The sequence below is a fragment of the Numida meleagris genome, chromosome 8 (genome assembly GCF_002078875.1).
Source record: "Numida meleagris isolate 19003 breed g44 Domestic line chromosome 8, NumMel1.0, whole genome shotgun sequence".
In the NCBI taxonomy this organism is placed as follows: domain Eukaryota; kingdom Metazoa; phylum Chordata; class Aves; order Galliformes; family Numididae; genus Numida; species Numida meleagris.
The window spans coordinates 4644609-4662548 of NC_034416.1; the positions used below are offsets into that span (position 1 = coordinate 4644609).

The 17940-nt window shown below is 44.8% G+C and overlaps 2 long non-coding RNA genes across 3 annotated transcripts in view; both read left to right on the plus strand.

The window, feature by feature from the left end:
- Positions 600–3485, plus strand: LOC110403104. The gene is made up of 3 exons (XR_002441497.1): positions 600–788; positions 1842–1951; positions 3380–3485. It is a non-coding gene; the product is annotated as an uncharacterized LOC110403104 (long non-coding RNA).
- LOC110403428 overlaps positions 10816–17940 on the plus strand; it is an 83325-nt gene continuing 76200 nt past the window's right edge. For both annotated transcript variants that reach the window (XR_002441659.1, XR_002441660.1), the window contains exons 1-2: positions 10816–11649; positions 13044–13243. This is a non-coding gene — a long non-coding RNA (uncharacterized LOC110403428). The remainder of the gene's footprint in view (positions 11650–13043; positions 13244–17940) is intronic.

Consider the following 17940-nt stretch of genomic DNA (forward strand, 5'->3'; position numbering starts at 1 on the left):
CTCTCTTTCTCTTCTTTTCTTTAAGGGACAAGTGGGGGAGGAAGCATGACTTTATTCTGAACTTTCTTCTTGTTTCTTTAAGGAACTTTTTGTGTGAGAAAGACTTGATGTCAGTGCACAAAAAAATGACTTAAGATTTGCATTCTTTTGCCACAGGAATAAATGAACAAAGTTTGCAACTGAAAAGGCATTTTTACACCTTTTGTTGTTTAGGAACATAGAAATCCCATTATGCTTCATGCATAGCCCTAAGGAATGTGCAAACAAGTATTAGATCAATGGCATGTCTCTGCAGCTTCTTTTATCATGAGTATTTAAAACTGAATATTCAAACATTCATTCATATTTCAAACATCTGTCTCAAATAGCGCATTTGTTTTGGAGTATGTTTTATTGCCAATAGAAAGGTTAAACTGTAAAGCTTCTAAATGTTTTATAAGCTGTAGATGCTTCGCTATGGCTTGTAACAGTGCTTGCAGGGATTTTTTTTTTTTTTTTTTTGGATGCAACAGATTGGAAAACTAGCAATAAGCTTTAAAAGGTAGCCAGGCACAAAAAGAAGTAGTACCGGCCTAAAAGAAGGTATGGGAACGTGGTGATGTGTAATTCAAAGAACCTAGCAGAGCTTTATTCAGCAGTAGTGGAGGCAGCATCAATTAAAGACATTTTAAAGCCATCTTCCTTCCCCAGGTAATCCACGCAAGGATTGTGCTCCCATGTGCAGTAATCACCCTGCACAATTTGGCAGCAGTGTTATCGGCACTGACCGGTGTCTGGAGTGAAACAAGGTCTGGTACCACATCAACTCATCCTTTTCATTGCTTTTTTCCTCTTGTTCTGGTGGGAGGATTGACAGAGGGACTCAGAGGTGGGCACTGCTGCTCTCGTGCCTGCTTTGCTGTGCTTGCCCTCAGCACTGGTGCCTATGCCCTTGTCTGAATATTTTTCCCATTTCAGTTTATTGCTTGCTTTTAGCTCAACTTGAGAAGTTTCTTTGGGAAAGACCCAGAAACCAAGAGTGTTTCGCCCAGCCTGTTGTGCAGAACGCATTCACAAACACCACTTTAGGGGAAGACGGGGCAAAGCGTCCAAAAGTAGAAATCGACTTATTTATTTACTGGCACAATTCTGAGCTTCGTGCTTTACTGCCTGCTTTACCTGGGTGGCTCAAGTCTGAACCGTGAGGGCCCCTGGTGCAAATGGGCTGTACTGCTGGGAGATGGAGCTCACGTTGATGCTGGGGTCACCATGCAAACACTGCATCTATGCCCGGGGAGGCAAACATCCCCATGGCGGAGAGGTGTCCAACGTTATAATTAAAAATGCATTACTTCTTTTTTTTTTTTGTGTGTGGTGAAAATATTTTCCAATAACAGGAAAGCTTTTACTTATTATTGAAGCATTCTTGGTTTTGGTGAGATTTTTGCCGTCTCTGGTGGAGCAGAGAAATGCAGGAAGGCTCCAATCCTTGAAAGACTTTCATATGTTCATGCTGCGATCTCTGAGTTCAGACGTAAAAACCAAACAAATAAACAAAACCTTTGGTAGAGCTGTGACTTCTAAAAACAAATTAATGTTCAAGAGAACACAAGAAAAAAGCCAAGATTGTGCATTCCTTTAAAAAAGGAGAGGTCACCGCTTGTTTTTGTTGAGCGCAATATATCTGGAATTATTATGCTGGGTATCTTACAGTTCATTTTGCAAAATTAACAAAGCTTTAATAATAAGGCCTCTCTTCTGGCAGTAATCTCCTGGGAATTAATTGTTGTTGTTGTTTTTTTTTATCAGGACACTAATAATTGTTTTTCTACCTCCTTATCTTGTTCACATCTTGTTTGCAGTAAGACTTTAGGAGGTGACTTCCATTTTGTGACTGCAGCACTTCAGCATGTGGCTGCCTTCATTTACTGGAGTATGCTGGCCAAGACTGCCTTGTTTGTGGATTACCCAGGTGTGTATTTTCACTTTTTAAATCAAAAGACTGTGTGGACTGGCCCAGCAGAGATGTTAAATTTAACCTGATTCTAGTCTAAGATAGACCTGAGTAAGGTTTAGTTTAAACAAACCCACTGTTTGCTCGGCTTTTGCCTTTGCTGGCTGACCTGATTTAGGATCGCGTATTGTGTTGAGCCAGTAAAACTGTGTCTGTAGCCAAACCATGTGTGCACAATACAGTCCATGTTGCCCTGTTGCCAGTTGTTCCTCCAGCAGTGGGTGCAGTGTGGGCTTTCAGCTGTGGATCTCTTGGCCTTGGAAGTGGACCCTGCCAAGATGCAGGTATTGAATGAAGCACCACAATGGATGAATAATAAAAATATCTAGTGTTGTTTGAATGGAGATGAAGAAATGTCAGTGTTGGGGCTACCTAATGCTGATGTCACCTCCGAGGAAGGCACTGCAGTAGCTTTTAGGTGATGAGGCTTCTTTTTCCTGGAGGCTGCTCTTTGATATGTTTGCATCAAGGTATTGCAACTTGGTAGTAACTGGGAATTCTGCATCCTGGCACACTGTACCCCCTCTGTAATTGCAGTAGAGTAAACTGAAACACACGCCAATGCCTTCGTGTGCAAACTGGTTGAGGAGGACTGAAACCGTTTCAGAATGTATTTTTCTAATCAGAGAACCTCTGGACTCTGTTTAGGTTGCTGCAGTGACATGATCTCATTGCACTCCTTGTTCCAGTTCTTCCCTGTGCTAGTCCCGTCCCATGTTTTTTTTCTGTGCTCTTTATATCATTGCCAAGTGCCTGCTGTTTCTGTCCCTGTCCTCAATCACTGTTGCCGTGTCGTGGTGGCTCTTTCGTGGCTGCTTTGCTGCTTCTCTCCCATGAATGTTACATCCAAGTCCTCCTCAGGGAAAGCTCCTGTGTCCTGACCCCAAAATTAATTGCTCATCTGCAGTTATCAGCTTCCAGCTTCTCCACCTTAGTGCTTCTCACTGATTACATAGAATCATAGAACGGCCTGGGTTGAAAAGGACCTCAAAGATCATTGACCCCTGCTGAGTGCAGGGTCGCCAACCACTAGGCCAGGCTGCCCAGAGCCACGTCCAGCCTGGCCTTGAATGCCTCCAGGGACGGGGCATCCACAACCTCCTTGACAACCTGTTCCAGTGATTTGTTCTCCCCTAGATGTGGATCTCACCACCGATAATTTCTGCAGCCTGTCTGTGCTGGTACCAGAAGCAGTGGGATTTGGGGGAATGCTGAGGTCCTGAGCCTCAGCTCTTCTGCTGGGAGCAGGGGAGAGAAGCCCCACTCAGAGCCTGCTGGGCCAGGCTGTCGGATGGTGTTTTAAGATAACTCTGCTGAATCTCTCTTCTCCAAAAGCATATAACCTGGCCAGATGTAAAGTTTTTTTTTTCCTTTCTTTCACATTAGCCAAAGGCACAGCCCTGACATCAGAAAAGTCCCTCTGGTGAAGCTCAAGGGGCTGTTTTGTTGGGAAGTCGGCTGTTTTAAAACAACGAGCAAGAATTCGCTATGATTTTTATGGAACAAGGTATGTTTCTCAAGCCATTATCTTGGGCATGCGTAATATCTCTTGCAGAAACTATCAAATGAGGAATGCAAAAACTTAGATAAAGGTACCTGGCATGAAACTTTTGGTCTGAAGTTTGGCAAGGTTGTAAGTAACAGAGAATGGGGCCTGTAAAACAGCTGGCTTTGTCTTTCGTAAGGGTTCATGCAGACAGAATCTGCTGCAGTGTTTTTGGAAAGATACTGAACCTTCTGCTTCAGGTTTTAAGGGATTAGGAAAGCACCCACAGGGTGGGAAGCATATTATCTCACATCTGTCTAATTCAAGGTTTCTTGTGTCCCCAAAACATCTGGTATGGGCTGTTGTAAGAAGAAGAACAAACTAATTTATATGTGCATGTGTTTTTATAGCTCGTTAGCATGGGCCGGTACCATTGCGTGTTTTTGTAGCTGAATCGGAACCAGTGGCTTGCTGCAGCCTAGAGCACTCAAAATATGCTCCTCACTTTAAAAAGATCTGTCCAAGCGACTGATTTTATTTTTCCCTTTGGCAGCTCTTCGGCATCTGAAGCAAGTTACATTTTTTTTAAGTTGACCTAAAACGAGAAAAACTTGTCACAGCAAGGAGTCGTAAGCAATTTCATTTTGAAAGAAAGAAAGTTCTGAACTGGAACAAAAGGGGTTTCATTTAGCTATTGAACACATCTTAAGCCTGAAAATGATGTTGGAAGGAAACTTCAACAAATTTAATATATCGTTGTGTAACTAAGGGTTTCTGAACTTTTTTTGTTGGTGGTGGAAAAGCTAATGATGGGATCAAGCTGGCTGTGCTAGCATTTTAATCTGATGGAAAACATTTCTTGGATCTAATTTTGAATGCTTTGTGGCCTTATGGAGCGACTAGTATCCATCAGGTTGGATATTAGTGTCTTAGTTTCAGCTGGGATGGAATTGTTTTCTTCAGAGTGCCTGGTATGATAGGAGGAAAACAATGTTGACAACACACTGATGTTTATAGTTACTGCTAAGCAGTGTTGTAGAGGGCCAAGGCCATTCACAGCAAAGGGCCCAAGGAGCTGGAGGGAACAGAATTAGGACAGCTGACTTAAATTGGTCAAAAGGATATCCCGTACAATATGACATCATGCAGAAGGAGTTTTGAAGGGGGTGGGAGCCCATCTCTCTTCTGCTGCTCAGGGGGCTAGCTGGGCATTGGTTGGGGATGGTGAGCAATTGCTTGTGCACGGTTCACTGGGCAATATTAGTGGTAGTTGAATGGTTGGACTAGATGATCTCAGAGGTCTTCTCCAACCGTGATGATTCTATGACTAGAGATACTCTACAGTGGGATGGTGATATGCTGAGAGGTGGAAGCCATGGCCTTCTAAATAAAGGGTCTCATCAGGAAAGGCAAAAGGGGCAGCTTTAAGTGATGGGCATCTTTGCTATGACCAAATGTACGAATCAAACATAACAAACAGTAGAGTTGATTAACCAGCTACTTCATTCCGTGCAGAGAAGTGATAAAGACAAATATGAAAGTACATCTAAGGCCCATGAATTCGATAGGAAGAGGTAATTTTTTAAATAAAGATGTGCTTATAGTGGTTTTCTTTCTTCAAGCTCTAGTCTCCTATTTGAAAGGCCGACCTCTATTTGGAGGGGGGATACAAACTATTTAGCTAATGGAAACGGATGAGCTGAATTTGAAAGGGATAGAGGGGAAGGGATGGAACATCTAAAGACTATGTTGTCATTAGTTTTATTTTAGTTAAAACGATTGTGCACGTTTAGTTTAAAATGGAGGAGAAAAAGTACTTTGAAATATAATTACATTTAACAGTCTTGTAGCTTTGTACTTTGTGCTATACATTGCATTCCCAGCTGTTTTTCATCTCCTGCAATTTAAATTAGTAAACCTTTTGTTCTTAAACTCACTTAGTTCCTTCTAATTCTGTTGATGGACATCCATTTCTACTGCTTTATTTTATGTTAATATTTAACAATAGCATGCAGTTACCCCCCTGCTGGCCGCAGCCCCACCTCCTTTGTTTCTGAAGGCCTCTTTTTGCCTCGGTCTTTACTTTTATAGAAGAATCCAAACTTCCTCTCCCCGCATCTAGCAGGAGGAAGGTTTCTGCATAAACCAACACAAAATCCCTCGGAAAGGGCACAAGCCCCCAAGCGAGGAAGGTGGTGCTGGGCTGTCAGCCCCTTTTGTTCCTGGCTCAGATGGAAGCATGCAGTGGATGATGCTTTGTGGGCCGGAGCAAAGCTGTGCCAAGGGAATGCAAATCAGCTAGGTGTGCCCAGGTAATTTAAAATGCTCACGCTGGCAGCTTTTCTGCATGAGTAAAGCTGCTTAATTGATGCGTTTTCTCCACTTTCTTTTCTTGACAAGTTGATTCGAATTGAAATGGTCTGTAACAAGGCTGTCATGTGTCCTGGGGACAAGTAAAACCTCTCCTGGAGGTGGAAAACAGCACGTTTTGTATTTCTCTCTGAGCAGAGTGACTGGTGGCAGGTGTGGCAGCGACTGACAGCTCTGGCTGGGCTGCGGCATCCACCTGCAGCCCCCAGCATGGCCTCACCCTGGTGCTCCCGAAGTCGGGTGCAGGCCTTCGGGTAGGAGACAGCAGCGTCTTTACAGCTGTTCTGCTTCCCCTGCACTTGCACGAGGAACCTGAGAGTAGTGTGAGTGTGATAGGCACTGTGTGCAGGCTCAGGCAGCGCTCCTTGCGCTTCCCCCTCCTCCACCCCTCCACAGAAAGCTTATTTTTAATGTGCTCAGCCGTGGGGCTTGACAGGAGTGCAACATGGCGGAGACCTGAGTCCAGGAGCAACAAAGGCAGCACTGGGCATTTCAGCCACTGCCTTTGAAACAGGCCTTGCAAATAATGGAGTTGGGAAGCCCCACTGTTCAGCCTTCTTTATAGTGTTAATATACTGTCCAGAAAGAAGAGAAGCAAGAAATTGCTCAGATTTCATCTCTCAGATTTCATCTCGCATCTAGAGTGCCGCAACAAATCAAACTGAAATGGGCCCCTTCGTGGCTTCAGCGCTGCCATGCCGAGCTGCCCTGGGCCCCTTCTCCCCCCGCTTTGCTGGAGGTTATAATGCTGAGGGAGCACTCGAAGCAGGCTGGTTGGAGGCAGATGCACAAGTGTCCTGTAAAGGGTGGGCTCTGCTCTGAAATGAACTAGTTCATAGCGCTTCATGTTGAGGGTGGAAGAGATGTCTGCGTTGCCCAGGACACATCTAGCTTTCCTTGAGTGTGCAGGGGCAGTTCTTGCTAAAATAGCAACATGAAAATGAGAGGTGGGTTTAGAGGAGGCAGAGCTCCTGTCTGGCCGTAGCCTCTAGCCCAGACTTCAGGATCTGCCAGTGACAGCAATGTTTGATCACTGCTGCTCGCAAGGAAATATTACTTTAGAATTGCAAGCTCTTCAACTTAGTTTACAAGTGTTGCTATTTTTGATGCTTTATAATATTAGTGAAGTTTGAAATTGTAGGGCCCTTCTTCAAAGATGCTTTGCAAAGAGTGTTGGAAGTCCAGGAAAACAGATGCAGGTATCATGCATTGAGTTATGCTTTAGTAATAGATAAGAGTTGCAGACATATTTAACTTCAGGAAGAATTTATATATATATATATGTAGTAAAATGTATATAGAAGGTAGTCAGTTTAAAGTGGAACGATGGTAATCAAACGAAATTGCTGCTTTTCATGTTCACTTGATTCATTTCACATCTACAGAGTAGAAAAATTCTGGCGCTTACATTAATTTAAAGGCTGCTTGCATTAATAATTGTCACTCTTCTAATGCTCTGAAGCAACTGAAATGCATTCTCATGCTGCAAATGACAGTGCATGGTCTTCAGCAACTTCCTTCTTATCTTTCACAATTAACAAATCAGTTTTTTTTTTCTTCAGTCCTTTTGCAGCCAGGAGTACTTTGTGCTCAGAAGGCTGGGAAGCATGTGCCAGCAAACTGTCTTGCCAGTTGGAATTCCTCAGGGCACTGAGAAGTGCTGAGAAACAGGGACTTCTGCCACTAGTTTGACTGTCTGCCTGAGGATTTGGAGCTGCAGCTTTATGGCATCCTTTCCCAAGAAGTGCAGCACGGGGGAGAGGGAGAACACGTGCTCGTGTGTTCACATCTGGCATGAACATATAAAATTTGAGGCATATAAAATTTCTTCCCGTACAACTAAATTAAAAACCTGTGGTATAAGGTAAACTGACAAGTGCAAAACGTCTTGGGTGGGAAACTCTAAATGGTTACAAATGCCTCCTGAAAGCTGCTTCTGGAGGAGTGTTATGGAGCAGGGCCGTCTCCAGGCTCGCTGCCTAACTCCGTCAGGGAGAGCCATCCTGTTGCCATGATCTGTGACAAATTTTGGAGAAAACATCCTGTTCTGGTCACTAAAACAGCACTGCTGCACAGAGCATGGAGCAGAGTCCAGGCTGCAGAGCTGTGTGTGTAGAATCAGCATGCCTCAGCTCTCACTGGCAGAGAGGACTGGGCAGCTTCTGTTCAGCGCTGCTCTGCTGGGTAAGGATGTGCATGCTGGTAGCTACTGACTCGCAGACATAATGCCTCTGTGTTGGGCTGTGTGCTTCCAATTTGAATGTGTCGCTCTTGGAATGTCTCAGGTGGTGCACCAGACTCTGGGCTCTGCTGACCTCGTTTCTGATTTGATTCATTTATTCATATTTGTGTTTGAGGGAGACCATATCTAAATAGCACAGGCTCTGTGTTGGCTTCTGTGGTGATGCCAGCCTCAATTGCTAATGCAGAAAAGCAGAATTATATGCAAGATTGTGTGAACCACAAATAAACTTGAAGTCAACTTGAAGTGCTAGAGCAGAATGAGCCCATCTTGGTCTCTCCAGCACTGACCCGTCTCTGCTCAGGCAGAGGAAAGTTGCATCAGAGAGTGTCCAGCCTTGGGCTCCTCTTTAGATTGTAATTAGGTTGCAGCCTATGTTGTGTTCAAAGAGCAATGCAGCTTCTTTCATAATGTGCATAGTGGCTCCCTCTTGATACTGACCTCTATTGTCCCTTGTCCGTGCTGTGTTACTACGCAAGTGTTACATCTAGATTAATATTTTTGTTGATTGTATTAGCAACCCTGCCGTTTATAGTACTCATGTTGAAAATACAGTCCTATGTGAAGGCACTTAGAAAGATGTGTTATGGCTGTGGAGACCCAAGTGATCAATAGCTTTTAGATTACTGTGTCGCTAAACAGCAGGCTGAGACATGGAAAGGCACTGTTAGTTTAGGGATGAGAGATTTTTAGAGAATAAATCAATAGTGAATACAGGCAGATTGGTTTCCAGTTCAAATAATTCTAAGAAATATAAAGCCCAGGGGAAACCATTCCATTCATACTTGGAAATAAACAACATGTGCTTGCTTTCATTTATGCATTTGGGTCAGTACTGCTGAAAATGGAGAGGGAGCCATTGGGAAGTATATTGGACTAGAAATGGGGAACCTGGGCTCGTCTTTGAGGTCTCCCAGGGACACCTTCTCCATCTTCTCCCATTATCTCCCTTTGGTGCTAACAGCCTCCAATTTGGCTCTGCGCACAGGGACTGGCTGGCATGATTCCCACCTGGAGCCCTTTTGAGGCTAACGGAAATGTAAGCAATAACAAATGTTCAGGAAGATATTTTGCTTTCAGAACACCTTTCTTTTTAATGCTCAAGCAGCCGTGTTCTAAATGATGATTGGTAGCTGAGTGCTGAATGGCCGACTCCTATTCATGCAGTAGTGACTGAGGAAGGCCAGAGAACACAGCACCTTAAGGAGGCCACTTGGACAGGTGTATTTGAAGAAGAAGTGAGAGATGTTGTCCTGTTGTGTGGTTCTGTTCCTCCTTGTCCGAGAAGGGTGCTGGCTGCTCTAATCTGTCTTCAGCATCTCTGCTTAGCAGAGGTAGTTTCCTGGCAGTGACAGAGGGATGGAGTGTACTTTGGCCTAAGGTCTGGGAGCTGAGTCCCTTCCTGGGCTGGATGTGTGTATCATATTACACACAACCATGCCACCTGGCCTGGCTGGGCTCCAGATGCCAAGTGGAGAAGATAATACTCTCTTTCCTCAAAAGAAGAAAGGATAATTATTTTGAGGCGCTGTGATAAGGGGAGCTGCATAAGCATCTAAGACAAATAGATTTGTTCTACAGGATTCAGTGGCAGAACTTTTAATGGGAGCAAGATCTGGGCCTCAGCTGATAAAGGACTTCATCTGGATTGCATATGGAGGCAAGCATTAAAGGACCCATCTAAGGATCTCCCCTCTGGAGCGTGTCTATAAAAGACCCTCTGTAGTTCTGTTCAAAGCTCACAGTGAAGCCAGTCTCCTCAGGACAATTCACTTAGATCGTTCACAAACTCTTTCTTGTGTAAGCCCTGACACTCTCCCCCAGTGGAAGAATGTGGTTGAAACTCCCATGCAGGGAAGACTGGAAAGTTGTTTTTTATTTGAGCCCAAAACACTAACAAATTGGACACACGTGCTTTGAGACAAGAGCCCGCTCTCTTAAGCCAGTACAAACTCTCCTTGATCCCAGCAGGATCAAGCTCTTCAATATTGCTTGTACCTTTTTAGAATATCTGCCTCTAAATGAAATGGCTGGTGACAAACTCATTCTGAATTTATCCTTCTTGACCAGTATGCAGCAAGAGAGGTTTGCAGACCCTCTCTCAAAGGACAGGAGACTTTGTGGTCTAGTTGCTGGATGGAAGACCAAGGGCAGGTATCCCTGAGCCTTCTCGAGGCATGCTGTTTTGCATGTGAAAGTCAGTGCTCCATGTTAGCATTTTTCAGTATTTAAACACCTAGTGCTCTTGTCAGACTTGCTCCCGCTGGTGAAGTGGTTCTGCTCATATAAGTGTGATTTTCTCCCTCTTCATGCTAACATACTGACAGGTGAGTATTATATGTGTAGGAAGCTATTCAGCAGGAACATATGCCTTGAATATGTTAGAATTCCTTGTAAGTCGCTTGATCAATGTGGAGTATTTGTGTCCTCTCTGTAACTTTGCCCTAAATTCATATTCATCAACAGAGGTTGCTCAGTGCTTAATGGGACACTCGTGCATTGAGTGAAGCAAAGGGACAATGCGCAAACAGGGTGAAGAATGAGGACAAATGTAGATGAACTTCCTCAAACAGGCACAAAATGCTCATTCCTGAATAAAAAATGTGAAAAGGTCAAGTGCCCCCAGAGGTTTCTATTGTGACAGGCACTTAACCCCTTCACTCCTGGTTATCTGCTTCAGCTGCTGGGCCACTCAGTGCACAAGTGCCATTAGCATCAGTGGAATGTGGGGCCAGGGAGCGGCGCATGGATACGGCTGGTGAGACCCACCTCCCTTCCAGGCGTGGGGTGAGGAGGAAATAATCCTTGTGGACGCTGACCCTGTCTGGAGCTGTGTCTAGAGATAATTATTTCCTAACATGTAACCTTTTCATGGTCAATTGCCTCAGTATATTAGACAGAAATGTGATTTCCTTCTATCTTCAGACACACAAGCTCTTGTCCTTCCCACTTGAAGGATGTAACTTAGCAAGCTCACAGACAACCCCATGCTTTCCAGCAAATTTTGTTCCTGCTTTGCTTAAATGGAAAAGAGATCTGCTGCTTTCCTTGCCACCGAGCAGAAGGGATGCAGAATAGGCCCACTCCCATGCTTTTTGGCAGACAGGGCTCTGCCTTTAAGAATTTAATACTGATCAGGTAACAGTTGGTGTTTAGCAATCTTCTGCTCCACCAGATTCATCTCATGTTGACGGAATCCGGTTTACCTTTTGCTAGCTTGTGATGCTTCAGTGTCTGCCCCTTGACACATCACCGAGGCATCAGAAGAGGCAAAATCAGCAGAGTATGTCAGTACAGCTGCTCGGAAGGCATCGGGTTTGATGCAGTCAGGAACATCAGAATGGGCAGCCAGGGGTGAAGGCAGTTCTCTTGTGTGACCTCATGAGCCCACCCCACTTCTGCCCAAAGTGCCGTGGCTGGGGACTGCCACAAAGTGCTCCTGGAAGGGCACTGTCCCTCCTCCTTCACCCACGTGCTCCTCCTTGCTTCTTGGGGGTTACAGCGCATTCAGCAGAGACTTGGGCACATCACCCAGAGCTGGTCCCTTTGAGGAACAACGTAAGCAAATTTACCCCCCTAACGCTTTGGAGACAGTATGTTTTGCTCAGTGCAGCCCACACAATGTCACAAACCCAGCGAGTGCTGCGGAGCGTGTTCCATAGTCAATATTTTCACAACTTCCTTCTTGCTTTGTAACAAGATCTAATTGGTTTGAAAAACTCAAAACTAGGTCAGTTTGCCATTGGGCCTTGTAAGACTTTAGCTAAATCTCTAGACTTTTGTTGGAAGTTAATTTGAGCCAGACTTAGGAAAAATATATATTAATACACCCATGGTCTCACGTGAGAAACTTGTAGGCAGCGATTTGGGATTCAGGGCCATACTCGTATTCCTAAGACTAAATTCAAAGCCGTCGTTTAAAAGCAAGCTTGCACACGCGTATGTCCTGATCTTTAATTAGGCAAAACTCCCACTGACATCAATAGGAGTTTGACTTGAATAAGAACTGCAGGATCAGGTCCATAATTTGGTACCTGGGATTTGATTAAGCAGCTAAATTACTAGAACAGTTTCCCCATGAGTATAATTGCCTAATTAATTTTTAAAATAGCTAAGTTCAGCACTGAATATGGTGTACCTCTTGCCACATGAAATGTATGCTGTTTAATGCAAGTTGATGGAGCTATTTGCAAGAGTCTGTAGAGTTTATTTTACGGTTAAGTAGTACTGTTTATTTAAAGTTCAAAAATAGTCACCATTGTATTATAATATATTTCAGAAAAGATGTTCTTGTAATAGAATTCACTTGTACTTAGTTTGGCTGATAGCCTTCCAAATGTATTTTAAAGAGCGGTGCTCCAGTATCTCCTAATTCCTGTGTTCTGGCTCCAGTGATTCATTTCACAGGTGGGAAAACACTCTGGGGGAGGACATCTTCTTCAACAGGAGTTCTGAATTCAATGTTTTGGATGGTTTTTGCCCTATATTGTAGCTGTTTTTTTTCCCGTCTCCCTCTCCCTCTCCCTCTCCCTCTCCCATATATCTATATTAAATATTTTTATCTATCTATATATAAAAGTATATAATGTTTGCTTCTGTTGAAGTTCCAGTCCAGCCCTGTAGGTTGTAGTTGAATTTTCCAGTAGAAAGACTGGATTTCATGAACTAAAAGATTGATTTTTTTTTTTTTTTTTTAAATCTATTTATGTAAAAGGGATAGAGCCATCATAGCACGGGCTTCCTAAGCGGAAGAAATATCAGAAGGGATTTGCAGTGCTGGAAAGTAGCTGCTGTTCTACCTAAGTGTATGCATGCGTGCCTGTGTGTGTTTATGTATGTGTGTGTCTGTGTATATAGACATAAATAATTAGACTTGTAGTTGGCATAACGCATAATGCCTGCTCATGCTGTTGACAGTTACTTAATAATGCACGCTCTCCCATTCTCTACAGCCGAATTCTTAAGGCATTACCATGGGAATTTTCCCTTTCTTGGGATTGTAACAGAGCTCTAGGACTAGTTGTTTTTGTGATGTGCTTCTTGACTGGCTGGAGCGGCCCTCATTCAGGAACTCCATCCAAGCATCTCCTGCAGAGAATGAAACCATCAGCTGTCCTCGAAGCGGTGCTCCATACCGCGGTGACGCACAACGGTGAGCCTTGCGGCCGTGGGGTCTTGGATTTTAACATGCTCAAAGCAGAGCCAGCAGTGTACGTTTCAGCGTCTCGCTGTATGAAGTGGGATACATCAAACGCATCCTTCGGAGAGGTAGGCTGGAAGCTGTTAGCAACCATGCTGCTCCTTTTGCAGGCTCTGAGAATGCTCGGCGGGTAAACACGGTGCGGCTCTGACGCTGCAGCCACAGGCTGAAATTGGCTGAGCTCTGCAGTCTTGATGTCTTCCTAAATGATAGCTTTTTTCCTGTTCTGCCAATGTCACAGCCTCGCCCGCAAAATGGGCAGTCGCGTACACTTGAAAATTAGCCATCATGTCCACCCAAAGCGATGAGATGATTTTAAAAATGGGAAGGCTATCTTTTCTCTTTAAATTGGAGTCATTTTGAAGGCTGCCCTGCTGTATTGGATTGCCAGTTGTTATTTTGCATTCAGCTCTTGTTTTCAGGATTCTGTGAGGGAAACAGAAGGGAATACGATGAACCTCAACTTTCGGCCTTTGTTTAAAAAGAAAATAGCTAACTGTCTTGCAGCCTCTTGATTTCCACAGCTGAAATTCCCTGAAACATTGCGGTTTATTGTGATTAATGATGACTGTTTAGAAGTGATGAATACTGATTTGAGATTCTCTGGGTCTTAAGATTTGGAGATGTGTTGATTTACTTTATTTTTCACACTCTCATTTGCTGGTGGTGAATCTCAGCAAAACTGATTGCGCTGCTCTGTTATGAGAACATGAAACGTAAGAAAGGAGCACGAAGTCTACTTCCAATTCTGGCTTCACTTTGACTCCCAGACCTTCGGAAGCATTGCACCCCTCTCTCGGTGGCACTCTGACCTCCTCTAGCGGTGGATGGGCCACAGAGAGCCTCTCTGCTGCCTGGCAGGGACGGCTCTGCCCTGGGGTGACGTGTCTCAGGGATCTGGTGATCAGGGACCCACATGGCTGGGAGGTTTCCAATTCAACTGTGTTTTCACCTTCTGCCATGATTTCTCCTTTGGACAATGCCAGGAGCTCCTTGACAGCATGCATCGTCCAGAGGGATGTGGGATGGAGGGCTGACAGATCCCATTAGCTATGCTTATTTTTAGTCTGGGTTTCTGAAATATGAAAGCAGCAAAGAACAAACACCAAGAATTTTGTTTCTTTCTCTGTCTCCCTCCCCTCCTCTTAAGAAAAAAAGTAAATCCAAAACAGAAAAAAAAAAAACCAAACACGGGGAGAAGAGCCAAGTTTCCATTTCTCCACAAAATTTATAGGCTCCTTTCTGTAATTGTGGATGCTTGAAAAATCAAGAGTAACACCACAAAGGGGAGATCTCTGTGTGTCTCGTTTTCCTTATTGTCTTGGCTCACTTGACCCTGTTGGGGATGTGCCCTTTCATTGTATACTGCTGTTGGGCCTGGGAGAGGAAACAAAGGGGAATGAGCTCTGTATAAGCCTGCGGCGTGACCAGGGCCTGGCTGAGTTGGCAGACCAGCCCTTGATGCACTATGTTGTGCAGGGATGCACAACCAGGGTGCTCTGTTCCCCTTCACCAGCAGCAGTGCTGGCCTTGTGTCTCCGTGACACCCAGAGGGAACTATCTACCAGTGATGAGGAATGGGCTCAGCTCTGCTGGGCTTGAGGAGAGAGAAATACTGAACTTTCAAGAGCTGCTGAACTGCATCCCACCCATCATGAGGGTGAGGGACTGGTTCTCCAGCTGTCCCTTTTGCTGAGCAGAAGGTGAAGTGCTGCAGTCCATAGATCTTCACCAGGGCTCTGAGGTGTTGTCTCATTATCCCTGGTTTAACGTTTAGGGAAGTGGAGATGGATTTATGCAAAGCCATGCAGAGCAGGAGTGGCAGGACTGGGTGTGGAGGCCTCTGCCTCTGCTGGGCTCTTACTTTCCAGAGAGAAAATAAGACTGTGTGTCTTAAAATTGCACTCTTGCCAAGCTTGCTTATTGATGGCAGTCTGGGTACATTTTGGATGGAGCTGAGAGCTTCAAGTCCCCGCAGATATCGTCAGGGTTAGCTGGTTCCTAACCGTCCCATACAGATGTGTAGGGATTCTGGCTTTGCTGCCATCCATCACATGCATCAGGGAAGATCAGTTCTACTCAAAATCTTCCTCAGTTTTGCATCTGTATCAGTTTCAGAGGATTCAGATCTCTTTCTTTTCTTGGGAGAGTTTAGGGAGTGTTTAAACTGAAGACCTACAGGGAGCAGCAATGCTGGGAAGTTTCCTAAGCCCCGGGCAAAAACTAAATATCAATATATTTCAGTCTGTCTGGAATGTTTGAGGATCTTCATTTTTTATCTTAAAGTGGTTTGAGACCCTGGAGAGAAATACAGGTCCCATTCTTCTCCCTCTAAAATAAAACAGGAGCAAATATGTATTGATGCTGTATTCTATACTCTTTGTTTTGTTATTCTTTACCCCACTATTAAGTACTTTTAAGTTGGATTAATCCTTGGAGTGCAGATAAATTTATATTTAATTCTACCATGATCACTCTCTCCGATCACCCCTGCAAAACAGGCAACGGGATTTTCCTAAAAATAATTATTTCCCATTTGAACGAGGGTGCTTTCTAGACAATTTGCTTTGTCTTCATTGAAAAACTGGAGCATTGGATCTTCGCTATTACCTGTGGTGAATGAATGACTTCTAGCCCAGCCAGGCTGTGTTTAACTTCAGATTCTGTTAAGTCTTTGCCAGACTGGGAAGCTCGGTTATCAGTTTGGTTCCCACATAGGTGTGTGTGAACCTATGCTTTGATAAGCTAATTAGGCTGAGATCTCTCACTAAAATGCCTGTCCCATCCTTTAATCAGCTGTGTGACTGCTTTCAGCTGCTCTGATTTTAAGGAGGTATTTTCTGTTTTTACCCCTCTACCAGTTCCCTCTGTGGTTTGCCTTTAAGTATCTTTAGAGGTGTGACCGTGTGCGTGTCTGTGTGTTATCCAGGACCTGGGAGGGCTTCTGGGTACTGCCTTAATAAATATGTTAAACAGCAAAGCCTAGAAGAGATGCTGCTTTACCAATATCAAGGTGTACCAGTAAAGAAACTGAGAGCACACCCTGTTAGCCTCTCCCCTTGCTTAGCCAGCTGGGGGCATGGGAGAAGCTTTATAGATGCACTGTGGCAAAATCATCATCATATTTTCTTTATTGGTGGTCAGAATCTGTGGCTTTTCGATGTTATATGGATTTTTTTATTTTTTTTCTCTGAAAAATGCTGCTGCTGCCTTGGAAGCTGTGAGATCCCCAAAGCTTGCAAGGCAGAAAAGCTCAGGGAGCTCTCAAAGGATGTTGCTGCTTTTCCCTCTAACCTCTTACAGTCTCTACCTTCCCTCTGTTCTCTTTTCTTTCTTTGCCAGCAAGGCGCTGTGTGCAGTCTTCTGTGAACCTTCGTGGGCCAGATTTCTCCCTGGTGCCTTTTTTCCTCCTCAGTAGCTGCAGAAGAGGCAGTGGATCTGAGGGGAAGATGCATTTTATGATTTATGACACTTTATAAATTGTGTTCCGCAGCAGGATTGACAGAGCTGGAGACTAAGTCCACTCAGGACACAGGATGCAGAGGCAGGGAGGGGATGGACCTACCCGTGGTGTCTATCTCTGTGCCTTGAGGCCACTTGTGGAGTGAGTGGAGCAGCCTCTACTTGCCCAATCCTTGCTCCCCTGCTTGATCTGCCCTAGGGCAAGAGGGGGATGAGTGCCAGGTGAGGCCAGATCCGTCTCTGCTGAGAGCTGCGTTGAGCACAGCGGTGCATTTCACGTCATTGGTATCTGTCCAGAAGCCATGGGAGGGCTGACGCATGTGACCGGGCTCTGTTATCCAGCTGTTGATCTAAAGCCAGGCTTATTTTGACAACCCCACCTCCTCTTCCACGGGCTGCCTCCTGACGGCAGGGGTGTCAGTGGTTTCCCGATGTGAAGGAGCTAGGCTTTATTCCACATTCCCCTGGCCCTCGCATGCTCCGTTAGATACTTCAAACAGGGCTCTTTCCCACGGTTCTGCTGTGCTCATCCCTGCCTCTGCCCCTTTCTTGCCTGTAGCCTCAGGGCTGCAGCTCTCCAGCCATCTATTTATATGGCCCTCATTTGTCTTAGTCTCTTTGGCACTTATATGGCTCCCATTGGCCCAGGACCTGAATGCCCCCCAATCTTTAATATATTTATCTTCACACGTGCAGACACACATGCATACCTGTGAGGTCAGGAAGTACCGTGACTCCTGTTGTACAGATGGAGAACATTAAATGGCAATTGGCTAAACTGGGAGCAGGTGGTGGCGGAGGAAGGCTGTGTACATGTGGTACAGAAAATGGCATCACAAGAGATGGTTTGTCAGTCACAGTGCAGCACTGGGAACGCAGGTCTTGCCACTCAGGCATGAGTGTTGTAACCAATGGACTGCAAGGTCCCAGTAACGCACTATCACCCTTTTCAGTGTCGAATCTTGTTTTAAAATCAAAGTTGTCCTTGTGATACAATTTCACATATAAAATGCTTCTTACAAATTGCTCAGCCAGGAATGGAAGTGAAGGTTGGAGTCCTTGTTGTCTGACAGTTGAAGCAAATGACGTTTTAATGGCAGGCTCCTTCCCTTTTGCTCACTGGCTCTGCAGTTCTTGGAGCCTATGTGTCTCCCTGTTTTCCATGGCTCCAAGGTAGGGATGAGCCC